Source organism: Homalodisca vitripennis, chromosome X, assembly GCF_021130785.1.
Source record: "Homalodisca vitripennis isolate AUS2020 chromosome X, UT_GWSS_2.1, whole genome shotgun sequence".
Lineage (NCBI taxonomy): Eukaryota > Metazoa > Arthropoda > Insecta > Hemiptera > Cicadellidae > Homalodisca > Homalodisca vitripennis.
In genome coordinates this window covers 127,817,324-127,839,827 of record NC_060215.1, presented here as the reverse complement: position 1 = coordinate 127,839,827, position 22,504 = coordinate 127,817,324, and positions in this window count along the sequence as shown.

Sequence of the window (22,504 nt, the reverse complement as noted above, 5' to 3'; positions counted from 1 at the left end):
TATTAGAAAATTTATTCAAATATTTACCATTTTTAGGCTTCAAAGTTAGATTAATAGTTAAAAATCCGTAGTCTTCCTTCCAAATTTTATCACACAGCTCATTAAATTGGTTAAAACTCATATCAGATCCCACATAATTGTTATAAATCTTTCTCGAATAGTGATCATCTTGCTTAAAAATACACAACATATTCAGGTTATTTCTTATAACTTGTTTATCAACCTTTGAAAAGCATTGGGAAAGATAGATACAAGATATGTTTTTGTGACGAGACATTACGAAATATTCCTTAATAACGTCCTGATTTTCCAAAATACAATCATCAAAAACGATTAAAGAATTTGGTTTACATTCGCTTAAGTGGAACTATGTCCTCGGAAGCATTATAAAAATGTGATATTTTTTTGTTTAAGTTTTTCTCAATATTTTCAAATCTTTGTTGTAATTTTTTGTATACGTCTTGTTCTAAAGATTTACTAAAAACATACAAATTGGAATAAGGAATCAACCTATTGTAGATAAAATTCAATAATAAAGTTGTTTTTCCACATCCACTTGAACCAACAATTAACAATCTGATTGGTTGATCTTTCTTATTTTCTTCAAACGTTTGAAGTTTTATCTGATCTTTTTGCTTTAAAAATTTCTCCATTTAAATAGAAGATTTTCATCTTGAAGCAACGCTTGCGAAAATGAAGCTGTTCAAGTTGACTTCAGAAAGCTCTAAATTAGTTTTAAACTTGGAACATCCTATACACTTAGAGGAAGAATCAAATTATTTTATCGGTTTTAAGCGGTTTTTATTCTGACAATTTTGTAATAAATATTAGTGAAAGTTCTCCTTATTGTATAGGATTTAGTGAGAAGAACATAACAAAATATTATGGTTTAAACAAAGGATATTATACTTTCGATCAAATAAAAAATTCCCTTAAAAATTATCTGAAAACATTCAAAACAATCAGATAAATCTTTAAACTTTGACGAAAACAAGTTTGAAATGAAAAAAAAATTATCTCTCTAATAAAATTCAAATAAAATCACCAGTAAGAATAATGTTTTCAGCAATTATTGTAGATTTGTTAGGGTTTGTTCAAGAAACTATTGAGCCAAATCAGGTATATTTAGGAAATAAAACGCCAAAATTTAGACCGTTCGATGTAATTGAAGTGCACTGCAATCTCGTTGAACCTAGTTTTGAAAATCATACCGAACATTTACACAAAGAATCTGAAATTTTGTACACTTTTTTCCCAAATGTTGCTTATGGATCAAAAATCAGTGAAAAACCGAATGAAATCGATTATATTCCAATTAGAAAAAATATTAAAAGAATTCAAAAAATCGTTCTAATTATACAAGACTCTGAGGGAAATTTAATAAATAATGAGAGTAAAACAACAATATATTTAAGATTGTCGAAAGAATGATGAATCAAGGGGGGAACGAATCGTTCTTACCTTCAAACTTTCAAAACGAGTTGATAATGATGATAAATACCAATACTTTTATCTAAAAGATAAGGTAGCCCTCGAGGGCCACCTCACAAATATTCACAAAAAATACGAATAAAGACAATGTTAAAGAAAAATACAAAAAAAGCTTTGAAAACATAGATTCTGACAAGGGCGTCGATTCGACGCTCTTACAAAAAATTTTAGAATATGAAAACACGAGACAAGCAATAATATTAAACGTTGATGATGATAAATCAATGTTTAAAGACATAAATCAAGGGGGTCTATTGAATAGACTACCTTTAACCTTTCAAAATAACACTGTTTTCGTTAATGAATCTGGACTTTATACTCAAAATAAAAAATTGCTTGTTAAATTTTTTCTATCTAAATGGAGTCAGTTGTAGACCTACTCAATAATCAACTTATATTCAATAACAAACATATCTTTACGATTGTTGACGAAAACAATGTGATCTGGTTTAAGGCTAAAGACGTAGCAAAAATTCTAGAATATGAAAATACTATGCAAACGATCAGAATAAACATTGACGAAGATGATAAAAACTTCTATTTTAATCTAAATATAAGGGGGGCTATAAATAGCTTACCTTCAAACTTCCAAAATAACACTGTTTTCGTTAATGAATCTGGACTTTATTCTTTAATTTTGAGATCGCATAAACCAGAAGCGAAATTGTTTAAAAATTGGGTTACGAAAGAAGTATTACCTTCCATTAGAAAATATGGTGAGTACAAACTCAAAAACGAAAATAAGCAGTTAAAAGATGAAATAAAACAGTTACAAATTAAAGATGAAATGAAATCATTGAAAATAGAGAATCAAGAATTGCGAATGGAGTTAATGAAACCAGATCTTGTTTGTAAAGATTTTGATAAGAAAAAACACCATGTTTTTGTGTTAATTAAGAAGAATCACATGTGGAAATATCCTTATTACGTTATCAGAGCTCAGAAACGAGAAATACCAAACCGATTAAAACATCTAAAAATAAATTATCCTGAATTAGAGATTTTGTTCATTGATGACGAACCAAATTCTATCAATCTGTATAACCAAATGAAAGAATCTTTGAATATCTTATACAACGGAAATCATTTTACCACAAATATGACTGAATCTCGACTGATTTATAGAATATCTAAATTACACGATGAAAATGTTACTCAATTTTACTAAAAACTCTTGAATTATGATATTTTGTTTGTAAATGTTTTTGATAATTATTTAACCATTTTATAGTTCTTCCACATTCACATTGAGTATCTTCATAATATAATCTATGGTGATTCTTCTTTACACAATCTTTACAATATGAGTCTTTCTTATCTCTACTATAGTGATGACTATTAAACTCTGAAATTTTTTTAGTTTCTTTACATTTAAGACATTCTTTCTCTTCCAAAGTTAATTTTTCTATTTTATCATACAGCTCTTTATGATACTTCCTATAACAATCTTTACAATTATAAATAATTCCATCTTTTCTACTTTTATCTTTATAAAAAGCTTCAAAACCTTTTATTTCTTTGCACATTGAACATTTCTTTTGAGCCTCCATTTATATAGAAAAAATCTTTGACTTTCTCAATTCATATTCATAAAACTTTCCGGTTATTTCTTCATTATTTAAATCTTTTATACTATAAGTTACAGGATCTGTGTTATTAATTTGATAAATCACAAAGATTTCTCTTGACCAATTGTTCTTATATTTGTTCGAAAATGTTTGTTTTTTACTAACAATTCTTACATGATCATTGACTTTAAATTTAGTTTTCGTGTGAATTTCTGGTGGAACATACTTGAAAACGGTCTCTAATAACTCCTTTTCTGCATCCTTATCTACGTCTTTGGGCTTCATTTTGATTGTGCTGTGAACTGTATCGTTATAATTGTTTACGATTTTTTGAAGAATATCGATCCATTTAAAGTTTTTATTAATCTCAAAAATTACTTTCATTCTCTCATTTTGAGTTCTGTTATATCTCTCTACAATACTTGATTTCTCTTCGTTTTCAGTATGATAAATCTTAATGTTGTATTTTCTCAAAACTTCGTTAAATTCTTTATTTTTAAACTCTAAACCCTTATCTGTATGAAGTAGGTTAGGAGGTTTGTGATTGATCCTTATGGCATCTTTTACTATATCTTCGAAAGCTTTTGAAATATCCTTGCCGTTTTTTCTTTTGATAGCTCTTGACCAAGCATATTTTGAGAAAGTATCAATAACATTTAACATATACTTGAATCCATCATTTTGATCCGAATAGTTAGACATTATAACTAAATCTGCTGCCCATAAATCGTCAATTCCTAATGTTATAATTTTTCTCTTTTTAAACTTTTTTCGTACTGGTGCATGAATTTCTCGAGCTTCAATCTCTATCTCATCTTTAGTCTTCAATTCTTGCTTAACAGGTTTTGGATTTGGATTCTTTATAAACTTACTCTTGTTTGTCTTACATTTTGAACATTTTGCAGCGATTCTATACAATCCCATTTTGAGTTTGAACGATTTTTGAATCTATATTTTTCGTTTTCTTTTTAACACTTGTGACAGTGAATTAAATCATCTTCCATTTACATATCAAAGTTTCCAAGTTTATTTAATTCGTCTAATATATCAGATTTTGCTTCATTTTTATAGCCATACGGTACTGTATCGATCTTATTTTCTAGGACAATTCTCTTATCATCTTTAGCGTTCAGTGCTAACTTGTTTATAGTGACGGTGTACAATTCATGTTTATAGCTTTTTATTACAGTCATCTCCCTAAATTCTTCTTTATCTTCGAACAAACATCTCTTTAAGTTTTCGATATTTATTGTTTTATTTACAACGCTTCTCTTAATTCCTTTACACCTAACTGGATTTTTGTCTAGATATTTGTACGAGTACATCTTTGATCTTAAACCACAAAATTCTTCTAATATCTCGCCGTTCAATTCGTCTTTGAATTTCCCTATTACCTTCTTATTTTTAGTAGTGAAACATTCATGATCTTTTGGATAGTCGCTCGTATCGAAATCATCTATATTTTCTTTAATAATTTTAAAGGGATCTCGTTTCAATTCTAAGAAATAACTGTCTGTATCCATGTAACACAGATTCAAATCTGGATCAAACTTCTTTAATTTGTTGTAATAAAACTCGTACATTAGCAATTTTGAGAGGTCGAGAACTGAAAATCCTATGTAAATCGGTTTGTTAAATTTAACCTTTTGTTTGTACATGTGACTCGCTATACAGTTGTCGTCAAAGATATTGAAACATTTGAAATTCGTTTTCTTAGATTGTTTCATTGAAAATTCTTCGTTTCCTAGTTTAATATCACATCTATTTCTTACATTTTCCATCGATTTTCCAAAAACCGAGTTGTTCATAAGCTTATAAAAGTCCTTCTCAAAGTCACTTATAGCCTTGGTTCTCATACTAGTATTAAAATCGATATATTCTTTCATGAAAGGTTTCTGATCAAACGCAATAACCCTATTCACATGTTTTAAAATCATACCTTGTTCTAGATAGAATTTCAAATTTCTAGAATGAACAACATATTCTGTTTTGTTTAAAAGAGTTGTGCAAAGTTTGTTTTTAAAATGTTCTGGAGCAAGAGGTAAATCTTTGTGATGTTCATGCAAATTTGTTGGATATTCAAGATCAACTTCTAAAATATATCCATAATCTTCGTCGCCAGTGAGTTCCAAAATTGTTTCTTTCCATTCTGCTGTTGTATACGTTTTAGGATCCATCCACTTGATTTCGTTATATGGTAAATTTTGCATAAGTCCATACCCATAAAGGTTGTTTGCATCGACGTACAACAAATAGTTTTCGGGCTTTGTCTTATCAAAATCTTTTAAATATTTGTTATTTGCTTTAACATATCGTTTAATACATTGAGAAATGCCTCCGCGAATACCTTTTTCGATCATCAAATACATATTATAATCACTAATTAATTGTAATTCTATATTCGTTAATTTTAACATAGCATCCCATGCAAGACTGGGAGCTGTTAGATAGTGTGCTGGATCAAGTTTATAGCAATTCAAACAAATATTCCTAAAATTTTCAAAGATATCAGCGAGCAATAGAACATCTTGAATGTTATAGAGATCGGAGTAATTTCCTAGATTTTTTACTTTTAATTTGTTCCATACATTTAAGTAGTGTTGAAAATCTTTCTCAGATATGCTCTCATCTGTCAAAAGTGAATAGAAATCTTGAATTCTCAATTCTTCTGTGTAATCAAGTTTTTCAATACTATCGATAAATTCGTAAGGAAATATGCCTTTTCCAGATAGAATTTTAAAGATTTCTTCTTCGTCATTTGGTTGTCTATCTAGAATTGCGTTCAGACCATCTTGTATAAAATGATTTGTATGTTTGAAATCATCTTTTTTGAGGTTTTTAGCTAACTTTTCTATAGACGATGCCATAAATCTGAACGTGTCTACGAAAGAAAACTTGATGAATTTTCTAGGTTTATCATCTTCAAACTCATATCCATATCCTGAATTTACTGAATAATTTATATATTTCTCATCGGTGTTTGCAATCAAATCAACATTACCATACTGTTTTGCCAACTCTTTTACGTACAAATGAGTGTCGTAACATGACATATTGTGACAGAAAACTGGAATATTTTGAGGAAATTTGAGATTCAAGTTACAAGATAAATGAGCTGAACCTCTAAATTTACCTGTTAAATGACAATGATCTCGTACTTTTTTTCTTGTTTGATTATCAAAACCCTCACATTCACAAATATGACAAAGATTTGAATTTTTGATATGCAATTTCTTCTTCTTCGGTCAATTTCATAGGTATTTTATTCTTAGAATTATACTTTTTAGCTATGTATTTCGATAATTTATTAAGTTCTTCAAACAATTTTGCAGGAACATTTGGCAAATCTTCTTCATTTTTTGCTCGATAACATATCGGCTTGTACATACGATTGGTCACATTAGACACTAAGTATAGAGTAAAACCATATGGAATGTGCTTCTGAATCTTGGTTGTGATCGATTTTTGCGGATTGTTTTTGCATGTGGGAATCTTCTCTAATATGCTCTCAAAATCCATATAAATAACGTAAGGATGGCTAAACTTCTTTTGATAATTAGTAAATTTTAGTTGTTTGACCTGGAAATGGCATAATTGGCTTACAAACTTCGTGATTTTTACAAATTTCTAAATGGTCTGCTAAATCTACAGATTTGTAGAAATGGCTTAAACATCTCCTACATAGAAAATTTTTATGTCCATGTTTGGATGTTTGAGAACTCACTAACCTACTTAAATCGGTTATCAAAACAAAATGAGATTTGTCTTCTTGTTTTACATACAGTAGATCAATATTTAATTCTGCATCATATTTTTCAGAAATTTGCAACGGAACAATGTTAAATTTCTCATCATAACTGTAGATATTTATTGACATTTTCGGATACTTGTACTTAGAATTGTAACTTCGTTTTTCAAATGATTGTATATCTTTTAAGGACATTGGATACTCGAAACCTGAAAATATCTCGTCATTTACAAATTGTTCGTATTGTTTTGCTCTATCAGCATTCTTTTCAGGTTTTTTCAATAGCACATCGGATAGAATAAATAAAGCAATAATCATCTTTATTTTTTATATTTATACAAGCTTTTTTATCTTTGATTTTCTTTGGTAAATCGATATATGATCCTGCGTTCATAAATTCGTGTTTGTTAAGGCTCAAAACTAGTTGTTTGCAGCGTTTTAATGTCCATCCAGAACCTTTATTTGGATGATTCGTTTGTTCTCGATGTGTTAATTTATTAAATTGCTTAGTAATAAAGTCGTTTATGTCAAAGATCTCGTCTGCTTTTATAGTAAAGTACATTGGACACGTTTGTGTTTCACCGTTCACTAAAGTTCTTTCGTATTCGCATTCCAAAGAGAGATATCCTTTACTATTTTTAACATTTTCTTGAAATTTTTCGATTAAACTTTTAATTTCCGGGCGCAAAATAGAAAGATATTTGTAAATTGACATGGAATTATCGTTCAAGTTTGTTAAAATGTATTGCTTGAAAAGACCGTGTATTGAGGATAAAAACTTCTACATCAATGATATTTTCGGGTTTCTCATTAAGAGTTTTGTCAATTTCTTCGATCATTTCAGACTTAGTTTTATCGTTTGTTTCAATGGACAATTTCTCAGCGATTGATTGAATTTTTTCATCTTTAAATAGATTGAGATCTGTTTTAATTTCCTTAAAATTTTTCTTTAGTTCACGCAATTTTTCTATATTGAACATCTTTTCATGATCGACAATTTGATTTTCTTTAGCCCAATTCCTCAAATAATTTAGTTCTTTCTCATAAAGTTCTTTGTTTTTTAGATGATTTTTTGACTTATAATGTCGGGTAAAATGATGTTCGAAAACATCTTTTTTGCAGTACGGGCAGGATATCTTTTTCCTCTCCATTTAAATAGGGAAAATTTGAAATGTGCCAAGTTTTACTATTTAGTGAAATATCTTTTATTAAGCTGAAAAATAGCAATAATTCAGTAGATTTCTAAGGATTTTTATCAAAATTTGATAAAAATCAGCACAATTTATGGTTTAACAGCCTTTGATTCTTCTATTTAAAGAAGAAAAATTTTGTTTAACTAACACTTTGAAAAGTGGAGAATTTTACTAGAATTTTACACAAATCAGCACAAATTGTAGTAAAACAGCTGTAGATTCTTCTATTTATTATAGAAAAATCTGTAAACTAAGACTTAAAATTATTGAAAAAATAGTATAGTTATAGTAATAAAAGTACTTTTATTACTATATTGGTTTGTAGGGGGTAATTTAAATTCTATAATACTATTTTTTCAATAATTTTTTCTTTAAACTTTTCCAAGATTTTTCATTAAGATTTTAATATATTTACAACAGAATTTTCGAGAAATATCGTTCACATTATCAACTTTAAAGCTAAAAATTCGCAATAATTAGAGAAATTCAGTAGATTTTCAGGATTTTTTCAAAAAACTCTAGTATATGCACCTTAAGAGCTGTGGTTTTGACCCTAAAAAACCGTGTTTTTAGGGTCAAAACCCCGGTTTTTTGTGTATTTTGGAAGTATAGTTTTGATTTTTCACCTTAAAAGTGTAGAAGTATTAATTTTTTTCTATGTAAATGGCGCTGTTACAAGAGTTGAATAAGGTTGGTGATTTAAAGTTCAAAGAAATACAAGAGATTAATAGAATTAGAAGAAAATAAGAAATACAAAATTTTGAATCTTGAGAAAATGAAAGATAAATTCGGGTTTACAATAATTGCCGAGTTGGAAGATTATAAAGTACACTTACCGAACAGATTTTTGACTGTTTTGGATGAAAAAAAGATTAAAGAATTGAACAAAAATGAAAAATTACACTTGGTTGTTACTGGAAAGAAGACTATTAAAGATAAAGACTGTGTTACAATTAACTTTGTAGAATACAGATTTTTCATTAAGATTTCTGGATTTTTTCATTAAAACAGCTTATAAATGTAGAAGCCTACAATGAACAGTAAAACAGCTAAAGATTCGGTTATTTTCCATTCGTGGTTTCCTGTTAGATTTCTTAGATTTGTTTATGGTTCAATGGACAGTATTTTACATTGATTTTCTGACTGTCCCAAAAGTGAGCCAGAATCGGCATATTCATATCTACTTATACTACTCAGTTCCGTCCATAAAAATGTATCCAGCTTTGATTAATTACTATAAAACTAGTAATCTTCATAGTATTCAGAAAAAGGACCTGTAAATACATACATTTCAACCTTGCAGTTTTAGTATATACGTGGTTTTACTAATTCATGTAGTATTGTTTATTTAAACCTTAGCCCTGGAGTTAACAGTGGCCTTCAGTTACTGTATCAATAAATTATACATTTAACTTACAATACTCCGTCTCTTTAAATGAGTAAAAATATTACCCGATTGCAATTAAACTAATATAGTAGCAAAGAATAAAATGTTAAGTATCGTCAGGATAAGGTTTTCTTATTTGACCTGTAATTTATTATTATCTATAATCAGTTCTTTCGGACTAAAACAGATGACAGGGATATTTAATACATAATGGGAGTTTGTGTTATTGATATAGATTATTTAGGGATTGATTTTAATGAATTAATATATGACATTTTATATTGAGCTAATGTCAAATGCTAATGTTGCTGGGGGGAACATATAAGTACTTAATAGACAAGTTAAGAGTTTGTTCAGAACCATTTTATGAGAATTATATTTATGTTTATCTGAAGCACGTTGTCTATTTTCAAAAACAGTTATGACTATACAGTTTTAAAAAGCAAACTTTTACGGGTTATAATTTTTCAAGCGAAAGAAATAGCCTTATGTGTTCTGATCATAACCCTTAAGAAGTGCAAAATGAATAAATGAAAAATACTGCAGGAGACAAATTAAATTGATTTTTACTGCAGCCAAAGTTTAAGTTTGCAATGCATGAGGAGTGCAAAAATTAAGTTCATTTATTTGCTAATGAACGTAAAAATCATTAAAACTCAATAAAACATTTGCTATATTAGCAGATTTTAATGTACATTATAAAAAGCTTCACTATACATGCTCGATATTCGCTCCGTTGCTTTCTCTGTAAATTTGGAGTTGATATTCCAATTTTGACCTAAATTTGTGGGGCTAGAGAACCAGGTTCAGAGGAAAATGAATGATGTCGACACTAATAGTAAAATAAAAGAGTAATCATAATCTGAGACCCAATAGATAGTGTTTAGTTTGAATTAATTATTATTCCCAAGACAAGAATTACTTAAATGAATGTGGATAGGAAGGAAATATATAGAGAGAAAAGGGGGTTGAATAGAGGTGATTTGTCACTTAACGAAGTCGTCTTTACCTGTCACACGCGCAGCACGGCACGGCTGAGATGTCTCAACGTGGTAAAAGACTGCCACATGGTCGGCATACTGCCCCGGCCATTGGGGAGAAATCAAACGATTTTAAGTCATTTTATATAGTCAATGTATCCAGCTCATTACTCATAGTATAGATAATTAATACAAATACTACATTTCCACTACATTTCCTGTGATCTAGATTACATCGCTTCTGTCATACACTTTCTTAAGCCTTGCAGGTTTTAAGACGTAGGAGATTAGTTGACTTTTTATGAGGAACCCCACCAGAAAAAAATTGCATGGAATTGTTTGAGGTGATCGTATCGATAAGCCCAACAGACGTTGGACTTTATTTCTAGAGCTACCATTCTAACTTCCAACGTTTTGTTTTATGGTAATATATGGTTAGCGGATTATAGCGTTCGTCAACCAAACAACTAAGATGAAACATAAACGTTAACAGAGCAATTAACTTGCCCTTTCTACTTTTGTAGCAATCCGCAGTTTTAATTTATGCATAAAGAAAGAACCAGTGTTTTAGGTTTTGCACCGTTCCTTATAGCACCTGAATGCTTACAGAGTAACTAATCAGCTATATATTTTGCAAACGAAGTGTATTATAAATAGTTGTGTCTAAATATGTTTCTCTGTCTTAATCTTTGGAGTCCAGTGATTACTTAATGGCCTCAAAGATCCCATGTGACCTATTGGGTCGGAATCAAGTACTCGTTGTAATTAAGCCACATTGTTGAGACTATTTACCTTCCGTATGAATTATATCAATATATTTAGTTTTGCTTTATAGATTGCCAAGATGAATTTTGTGAGAGGTTGGCGATATAGGTTTGAGATTACTGCTAGTCGTGATGTATATTCTGCCCCGTGGAATTAAAGACTTATCTATACCATATGGGTAGTCCGACGTGCAATAAAAATTTGTCAAAATAGTAAGTTACAATTTCACCTTAAAGATGAAATAAAACTTAGTTTTAAATCTAAATCAATGGTTAATCTCTAACCCATAAGTCCTACCGTGAGATCAAGATACATCTTACAGGCTAGCCTGTTGATTTATGACTAAGTTACCAATGAATGATAATCTGGCACGCAATTAAAAACAACTGCATCTCTAGTCTAAGAAAGAAGTACGCCGACCTGTGTACCAGTTCATAATGGTCTTAGAGAATCGTTTTAAAGGTATTGTAAGTTCGACAATATACGTCCTAATACTTGTGGTCATGGTGAGGAAGTTACCAACTATTCATGTATTATGTAAAATTTTGTACACATATATTGGAGGAGATGCTTTCCCAGCCACTGTAGTTATGAAAGTTTGGTTGAATGCCAACTCCTGAGTAGTCCTCCAGATGTTCCGTATCTCGTGATGGAGATTGATTACCAGAATCATAAGTAGACAGACAGAATCTATTACCATATCCTAACTTCCACTATTACTGTTCTGGATTGTATTCTTTGAAGTGATTTTCCAGGAATAGAACTCAGATACGGGTAAGCTTTTCACACTTCTTACTATAATAATGCAAATCTTCACGCCAAAACAGTTTGCAATAATACACTTAACCTTAGTTTTTCACAGGCCTACTTCTATTCCATATAGTAAGGGATCCTGTATAAGGGCCAAGTTAAACACCTCATGTTACCTGACGTGGGACGATCTTCAATATTACGTTTTCACGATGGGATGGTGATAGAGATACTTAAGAAGCTCTTAATGAAAGACGCTACTTAAGAGATTTATGGATTGCGCCTGATGGTTTGCAGTTTATATGGCCATGTTTCCGATCCCATATACTAAACAGTGAGAGATGTTCCCAAATTAAATCATAATAAAAATTCATCTCCTCCTTGTTATTTACTTCCTAAAAAATGTAATAGCTTTTCAGAAAAAAAACCTTTATAAACTTGGGCTGTGCTTAGTAAAAACACACCCATTATATGCGTATTAAAAGAAATTACAGCTTGCTAAAACAAATTTGAAGATATGTACTAGGAACGAAAAGGCCCAGACAACCCTAATTATAGAGCTGGGAAGTTTAACAAGGGTATTTCAGTGCCCACTACCCTTAGGTTCATCTTTAAATGGAATTCCAGTAAACAAGTTACCTAGAAAAGTTTTAAATAATAAAATGTTACACATTTTCTTGACATTTATGTAATATAAGTAACGATATCTAATATATTTATAAATAAAATTTTCCTAAGTTTGAATAATATAGCATTAGTGAGATAAGACGATCCGACACCCCTCATAACTTTTAAGCATTTTTTATATAAGATTACTAATATAATTAAGGAATTTTTTTTCCTGAAACCATCCATATTCCTATTCAATATCTCATAGTAGGTTTCAAACATAGCTTTTAACACTGCAGGTTGTACAGAACAGAACAATGCTTTTATTTTTAAATAATACATTACTCCAAGGCAGCGCCTGAGTTTTATTTGTAAATATATATATAGATGACCTTTTAAAGTAGTTTGTTTATTTGTATTACAGGTAAAATATTCACAAAGGTATTTTTTTCTATCTTTGCATACATTCACATTCGTTCGGTAGGTATTAATTTAATTTTTTATTACTATTCATATTCATTTGTCCCATGTGCATCAAGAACTTAGTAACAAAAAACTACTATTATACTTTTTAGGAGCAAATAGTGGGAAATATTTGGAAATATTTTTTAATTTTCCTAAGAAATAAATATTTGTCTTCCCGAGAGATTGAGCCATACATATATTTATCTATGCATGAATTATTTTATATATATAAATAAATTTATATATATATTATATTATATATATATAAATTAAATAATTCATAGATAAATATTCAATTCCTTTCCTTGCTATAAGTCTTAAATCAACAAATATCATTCATTGATCGATATATTAATAATAGCATTCTTCTTGTTCATTTTCACAAACTACATATCCTATTACATTATTTAAATTTAAATACTGTTTACAAATATTGCATTTATCCAATCTCGAACTTTTGGATAATCATCGTGTAGATACTAAAAATGGATTCAATTTACAAGAACATTAAAAAAGTGATTATATGCGTATGAACTAAATCTCTAAATTTAGATATACTTAAAAATCAGTTTTATTTCACTAAATCATACTTCCCATATGCTGTTTGTAGCTTTTTATAGCATTATAAAACCTTTTGTTAATTATGTTTTCTCCTATTAGGTAAATTTGGAATATACTAATACTGAATTCTGCATCATTCAATTTAAAAATTGAAAAAGCAAATTTTTGCTCAAATCCAACTGAAATGTATTCATTTAGAGTCTCATTGGTGGTAACCAATCTCATTGTATAGTCATGAAAAGTATACGATCAATTTAAAAACAACCTACGTAGTATTTTGTTCAGTTAGAATTATGTATAGATTTATGGGCCTAGAATTTAATTCACGAAGCTGCCAGCTTAGGATCCATTACCATAATAGGGAAGAAAATATTTGTACAAAAGTTCTATGTAAATCCGAGCTGTGGTTTTGGAAATTTTGTGATGCGTCACTCAGTAGTATTTGTCTGGTACATATATTGATAGAGATAGAATTTTAGGAAGAAACCTCTCTTCTCTAACTCTTACAACTAAAATAACACGGATAAATTTACTATTAATATGGATTGGTTGCCATTCGGATTACATAGAATCAAGCAGACCATTTCTACAGGAATATACTTTCTGGATGTTCGATAAAAAATCTCGAAAATAATTTAGAATACAATATTGTTTCCAACGGAAATAATCATAGTTTGTGTCTCCTATAAAAACTGTAAATATAGCCGACAGTGAATGGTAAGTGATATAATCAAAACACTCACTGCTTAAAATTTTGTACACAATTAGATCACCAAGATAGGATTTACAGTTTTCCTGCATAGTATTTTCTTTTGGTACTATCTGTAGTCTTTTTCCATTTAATTATATAAAAATTTAATTTTGAAGATTAATGGTAAAAAATATATACATTTTATTTCTTATTTAATGCCAATAACTCAAAAATTATTCTTTTAACTATTCAAAATCCACAGTAATGTGTTACATAAATCCAATGAAAGATAATGTCATTTTTATTTCAACTAATAGTTATATTATTATAGAAATGTAGTGTTAACGGTTGAAATAACTAAATAAAATTGTTCATATTGATCTTAACCTGTTAAAAGTTTAATTCATTAAACACAAATGCATTTTTTTTCTATTACTGTTATTAATATGTATTATAACGGAAACTACTACAGCAAACTTCTACAATACAAATTAAAACTTCATATGTAGTTGTTAACCAGGTAAAAAAACAAACTATAAAATATTGTACTAAAATATTAAAATAAATACAAACCATAAAAACACAGTTATTTGTTGACTTAATACCTATAAATACACTTTATAAAATAAAACTCACTTAGTGAGGTTTGCACAGCCACCATTCCTGCCCTAGCTGGTCTCAACATGTGCAGCACCTGAGGTAGTGGCGGTACAGTTTATTATTCTTAACACTAAAATGTATGCTAATTGTTTGATTAAAAATCCATAAACGTATTTAAATAGTATTGCAGTGAAATGTTTAAATTGAAATTGGAAAATTATGCAATGTTGTTTGCGATGTTTTTTTATGCATTCGCACAAATTAAAACTAGTTAATTTGTTATTGAAGATAAATTATTGGAAAGGATGACGGGGTTTTTTACATCTGGCGCAGTTAATGTTATAAAATAGATTTTTACGTTTCGAGGATTTGGTTCTCTTCTTTAGATGACAAACAACCATAAAGAAAAAGAATAGGCATTTACACAAATCAGATTACTATATGACAACAATCTCACTTCATCACGGTTAAAACAGCAGAAACAGTTTGTACTTATAAAAACCATATAGAAACTATGTTTATATATTTTCGGGGGATCGTGGAAAACGATAAAAAATATACAGCAAAGATGAAATGGACAAAGTTCTACGGATCAATGTGTTGAAGCTGGTACAGTTATCATTACGACCTATACTAGAACGTTTATATAATATAATCTGTATGAAATGTCTTATAGTTCTAAATATTATGGTAAAATATTTTTAAATCAGTAAGCAGGAGGTATGGGGATCAAGCAATTGTTTAAATGCAACGAACTATTTTTCCTTAATCAGTAGAATGTAGAATTTCCACTGATATAAAAAACCCCATATAGTTTACGCCTTCCTTGTGATTTTTGTCAAATAATGCATTAAACCCTGATTTTTTTGAGGATTGTTGGAAGTAAATTTTTATTGCAGTATTTCAGATGGCAGTGAGTCAAAGACGCAGTCAATAGTTAATGGCATTGATAAGTCGGTCTTATTGTTACACGTTACATTGTCCATGTAATATTTGCTGTATCTATTATACTTTTCAAGATTCCTTAAGTTTTAAAAATTTGGAATTCACAGTATAACCTGATGGTAAGAGAGATTAGAACAAGTAACAACTGTGTTACTGCACAGATAAAGCGCACCGAACACTACAGCAACAACCTGTAGTGAAAACAATTAGTCTTCTGTAGTGACTTAGGACAGTTCTTTGCCACTCATTGATCTGATTTTTGTGTATGCTTAGCATTGTGCTTTATTGTTTGTTGCCACCTGATGAATAGACACAAATCCTCGTAACGTACTGATCTATTTCGGAACATTAACTACGGAAGTTGCATGAAAACCTGCTATAGGTTTAAACCATCCAATGTCAATTAAAAAGCTTTAAATAAGGAACAATAACTTTTGCTTGATCGAAAACCGCTCTTTATATATAACATTCGGGTATGCACAGAATTAGATCTTCAGTATAGCCTAAATAAACGTTTGTCTCTAATATTGCAATTTAATTCTTGAAATTGCATAAATGGCCTCAAAATAAGAAATTGTTAATATTGTGCCATTACAAATAAATATAAATAATTCTATGTGACGCGTTTTGGTATTATTAATTAACTAAAATAAAATTATATTTACTTTTTCGTTTGAAGGTTATTTTTGACGATGGAAGAATAGTGAAGGAAACAGGATTTTCCCCGGATTTTTGCCATTGTTCAGTGAAACAAGAAATCAGTAACACTACATTTCGAGATCTGAAAATCTGATCTCTTCTTCGTGTAAAGAAGTAACCCAATACATAATTACAAACTAGGTAATTGTGGACTAGGAAAATGTAATCCTCAATATATTTACCTTAATATTTAAACTTTTTACAGAGTTTATAGTTATTATTTATTTAAATATAAAAATTTATTCAACATAATTTATTCAATATAATTTTATAACTCAACTTAACTATAGTATAAGAGAATAAACAATAGTTTTAACTGTGTTTGAAGGTTATATTTATTTATTTCAACGGTTTCCACCATTTTTACAAAAGTAATTCAACAAATTCAAGTACTTAGCAATCAAGATGACAAATCATAATCAATATACACAGTCTTATGTAAGCTCTAACTTGAACAACATAGGCAATAACAGAGGTGATATACTATAAATATAAATAACAAAAACAACAATAAATAACAAGGAATAATAACAATACAGTAACAGCAAACGATAAAATAAATAGTTGACCAATGCCTATAACATTAATAAAATTTAGAAACTCAACAATATACTATCAATAATTAATACAATCGTAGCTGTTAGTTACTGTAAGTGGATCTGTTTAAGCATGTGTTAGGTGTTTACATTTAATAATTTGTTTTTCAGGGTGTATTTTGAATCGTGAAAAAAGTCGAATGTGCGCTGCCTCGTCTACCCAGTTTTTAGAAGTCTGCATATTCCATGGTTTAGATGCATAATATGTGGGCTAAATCTTCTGCAGAAAAAGTGTCTTAGAGGCGGGTACCTCTTGGTATAGAGGAAGTCTATATTCCGACACTAGATGAGGGCAGTCGAGGAAGCCGTTCACCAGCCTGTACAGGAATAAAATATCAATATATTTTCTTCTTTCCTGGAGAGGTTGCAGTCCATATAGCATCTCAATCTCAGCGACGGGGGTTGCAAGATAATTATATCCCAGTTTGACTCCAAGAAGTCCTTAAGCAAACGCACCTGTACTCTGTTCAGCAGCACAATGTGGCCTGCTTGATATGGAGACCAAACAACGGAACAGTACTCCAACAAAGGACGCACAAGAGTCTTATAGAGGATAGCCAATGTAGAGGGGGATCTGAAGTCTTTGCAAGTTCGGGCAATAAACCCAAGCATAGAAGAGGCCTTATTTGTAACATGCATTATGTGTTCGTAAGGGCTTAGGGAGGGTGTCATAATAACTCCGAGGTCCCTGACTCTGTCTACTATCTTAAGAGGGGATCCATTTAGAGAATAGTCAAAGGGCCTGGCTGTGTTGCTTCGAGTGTAGCTAATGACAAGATACTTGGCTATATTAAGCTCCATAGCATTTACTCTGCACCCGGTTACTTATCCTGTCAAGGGAATTTTGGAGTTTCCTCTTGGTCATGAGGAGATGTAAGCCCTGCTGAAAACCTTAATATCATCAGCAAACAGAAGAAACTTCGATGATATTGCACTAGAAATATCATTGATAAAACAGGTTAAAAAGCAGTGGGCCCAGATGAGATCCCTGTGGTACACCTGAGGGGACAGAGAATGGCAAGGACGTACCTCCATCGTACTTGACTATAAGAGTACGTTTCCCGCAAATAGCTACTCATCCAACGAAGCAGAGGTCCCCAAATGCCATAGCCTTCAAGCTTTGATATAAGTAGACTGTGATTAATCTTATCGAATGCTTTGCTAAAATCTAGATATATGCAATCTACCTGTGAGGAATTTGCAAAAGCTGACATTATATATTCCTGAAACATCAGTAGATTGGTTGTGGTAGAGCGGCCCTTCAAGAAACCATGTTGCTCCAAACAGATGCGACTCTTGAGTTGAGAATATATATTGTTCAAGATGATACTTTTCAAACACCTTAGCGAGAGCAGACTGTATCACAATGGGTCTATAGTCTCTTATGTTCCCTCTATCTCCAGACTTAAATATTGGGATTACATAGCTCTGCTTCAAGTTTGATGGAAAGACTCCAGAAGCAAGTAGAGGCCTGAAGAGAATTGTTAAATGAACTGCAAGTATTGGAGCACACTGTTTTAGAACTCGTGGTGGTATATCATCCGGCCCAGCACTCTTCCTGGCATCCAGTGATTCGAGGGTCTGTTGGACATCCAAGGTTGTTATTGAACAGCTGGATAATGTTTGGTTCCAACCATAATCAAATCTAGGAATAGGAACTGTAGTATCACTAAATACTGAAGAAAAATTACCGAGCAAACAAATCACACTTGCTAGTAGGATCAGTAGCTTCCTTTTTGTCTAAAGTCATGTGTGTCGGAACGTTAGGGAGAACTTTTAAGGCTACCAAACATGAGACCAAAAGGACTTAATATCTCTAGGAATACCATTTTCAACCTTACCGATGTATTCTGAATAGCACGCGTGGGTGAGGTCTCTGCACTCCCTTCTAGTTCTCCGAAAATTATCATAATCAATGTGCGCCCTTGTATGCTTGTATACTTTATGTAACTGTTTCTTCCTGATAACCAGCAGTTTCAATTTTTTAGAGAACCAGGAGGGGAATCTAGCTCCACCAACTCTTTTGAGTGGAGTATTGACCCTAACTAAAGAGGCCAGGTAGTCGCTGAAGTTTGTGAAAGCCCGCTCAGGATCCGCCAACTCACTTGATGCAGGGTAGCTTAGAACCTGCAGCCCATTGAAAACAGCATCGACATCACACCTTCGAAAGTTAAGCACCCGTTTCTGGCTTTCAGTCGTGGAAGGCTGCAACACTTCAAATTCAAAAGACAAAGCAGGATGGTGTCTATCTTCCCTCCAACAGTACATCAGGCGCCATGCACAACTTCAGATTGTCTCAATTGAAGAGAGTATCAGATCAAGACATACATCTCGGTAGTTGGTTATATAATTTAACTGTCTCAGGCTATATGCAACCAATAAGTTCAAGCAGACAACGGGAAGGAGTTTTGACACAGAAGTAATGTCGGGCCGCGTCCATTTTGTGTCAGGCTGATTAAAGTCTCCCATTATTATGACATCTGCAGGTTCACCCAGGGAATTATAGACCTCATCCATAGCATCTCTAAAATCCGAATACTTAATGGTTGGCTGATTAGGAGGGTATATAGACATTTCCCAGAAGTACTGAGGAGGTGGGGAAACTTACACAATGATAAAATATACATTCAATGTCATTGACATTGGTGGGAATCCTGGTGCAAGAAAATACAATTTCGTACGGCTATGAGAAACTCCACCACCACCCCGACTTGTCACTAGTAAGTGATGACCTATCACACCTGAAGATATGGAACCCCGTAAGATTAAGCTCGGCATCGTGTATATATCAGGTGGTGATAGTATTGGTTTCGACCCAGCGATATAATATCATTAGGGTGGGAAGTATTTATTCCTTGCGTTAATGAGTTCATTTTACTCCTCAGACCGTTGACATTTTGAAAATAACAGGAAATAAACAATGGGGAACCGTTGTGCCTTACTAGTTTTTTGGAATTCTTAACAATTTGTGGGACATTATTTATGTACTTTATAGTCAGGTTTTATTTCGCCGCGGGATTTCCTTCTCCTCAAGCTCAGCTATCACAGATTTCAGATACTTTTGTTCCTGTGGAGTGCGATCCCTAGCAATTTTAACAGCTGAGAAAATCTGGTCAACCTTTACCGCAGCTTCAGATGAGAAGTTAGTCAACACAAGGCGAGCATCATGCTCACTCTTCAAGATTACTTTGAGGGGTCTATGTTTATCATTTGTCTTTTTGCCAATGCGGTAAGTTTTAACCCCTCGCTGCTGAAAGTAGAGTGGTGAAGACTTGAGTAGCTCAGTGACGATCTCAAGGTCATGGGTAATTCTAAACTTGACATCAGGGCTATTAGATTCAGGAAGACCATATATCATCACATTTGATGCACGGCGGGCGCGCTCATTGACCTCAGCAACGACACCTTCAATATCGTTAGTGTTAGTCCTAGGAATATCTTTGATTGATTTCTCAAGAATAACAATTTTTTCCTCATTATCCGAGGACCACGTTTATCAAGTGAGGGCAAGAATTTTTATTTAGACTATCAACTTGCTCAATTATTTGATCGATCTTAGCTGGCAAAGGTGTAAGTGTATCAATTTTGCCTGCCAAGCTCGTTGATCTTATCATTCAACAGCGATAGTTGGCGTAGTAGAATGTTTAGAGGCTGTTTAGAACCATTGATGCAATCATTCACGCCCACAAGTACCACTTCTGATTATCATTTTTAGCTAATTTATTGTTACTCAGTTTGAGATATACCTGCGCAAGACGCATGAAAACCATCTATTGCAAGGTCCATCACATTTGTATACCTTTGTCAGCATCAGTCACAAGGATAACGCAAACTGGGCATACCTCTGGGCAAAGACATGTTGTTGTGATGGAGTGTATGGTAAAGTGTAGTGTACAGATCAAATGCTGTATGTAATACAACAATAAACAAGTAAGATAAAGACAACAGGATAATACTTAAAAATTTAACTAGGATATTTACAGATATATGTATATATTTACAGATACACTACAACACTACAGACATAGAACATAAATAACCTAATTAGTATAATAAGTCACGAATATAGGACAGTTTTATATAGTTGCAGGAGTCAATCCAACGCAAAGCCTTATTCCTCCCTGTAGACTCAACAGGTCGAAGTATCCTCTATGTCTTTGGTTGAGGTTGAGACTCTATGGGTGACAGCAGACAGCATAGACCAATCGGACAGTAGGAATGATGGGACATGGAGCAATGAAAAGATCGCTGGATAAGGCCTATCTTGGCTCAAATTTTCAGAGGTTAGTGAAGACAGAATAGGTGAAATCCCCTTTTAAAATCCCAAGATTATTTACATTTATCAGACACAGAGACTTACAGTCATTAGCAGATAATATTTAATACAGTTTATAGGCAAAATAATCACTGATCTAGCACGAAACATGAGAAACAACTTGGGTAGCGATTTAAACGTATTCTTCACAGTTCCGCCGTTTCCAGAATCCGTTATATTTGACGATGGAAGGATTGTGAAGGAAACAGGGATTTTCCCGAATTTTTGCCATTGTTCAGTAAAAACAAGAAATCAGTAACACTACATTTCGAGATCTGCAATCTGATCTCTTCTTCTTGTAAAGAAGTAACCCAAATACATAATTACAAACTAGGTAATTGTGGACTAGGAAAATGTAATCCTCAATATATTTACCTTAATATTAAACTTTTTACAGTGTTTATAGTTATTATTTATTGTAAATATAAAAAATTTATTCAACATAATTTAATTCAATATAATTTTATAACTAAACTTAACTATAGTATAAGAAAATAAAACAATAGTTTAACTGGGACTTGTAAAATGTTTACTTCAGTAATAATGGCATTATGTACAGAAGTTTGTCCCTATCATATAGCACAGTTCATTAGAACTATAAAATTGCTGATCCATATATTTATATTAGTAAACACAAAAACAATGACAACAGTTGGACGCAGTGTTAATTAAAAGTTCATTTTTTCTTTAGGAAGGTAAAATATTGAAAAGAAAAGCAAATTACAATAAATCACGGTCCAAAGAAGGAAATTAATTGATTTGAAACTTTGTTATTCATTGGTGAATCGTAACCGTGATAAAAGTTTCAGAATTCTTACAGTCCAAAGAATTTTGGGGGGGGGGGGGGGTGGGGGGGGGGGGGGGTGGGGGGGGGGGGGGGTGGGGGGGGGGGGGGGTGGGGGGGGGGGGGGGTGGGGGGGGGGGGGGGTGGAACAGAAAGGGTAAAGTTAACAATCTAAGCTTCTTGAAGCCATCTTTACACGTCTCTCTAAAATTCAATTTTTTAAAGAATTCTATAGGCTTTCTTTAAAGCTATTAATACTCTTTCGCGTTTATATATAAAACTGCACACACATTCTCAATCCATAATATTTATGAGACTAAAGTTTTCCATTTTTACTATATAAATGGACAGAAGGAA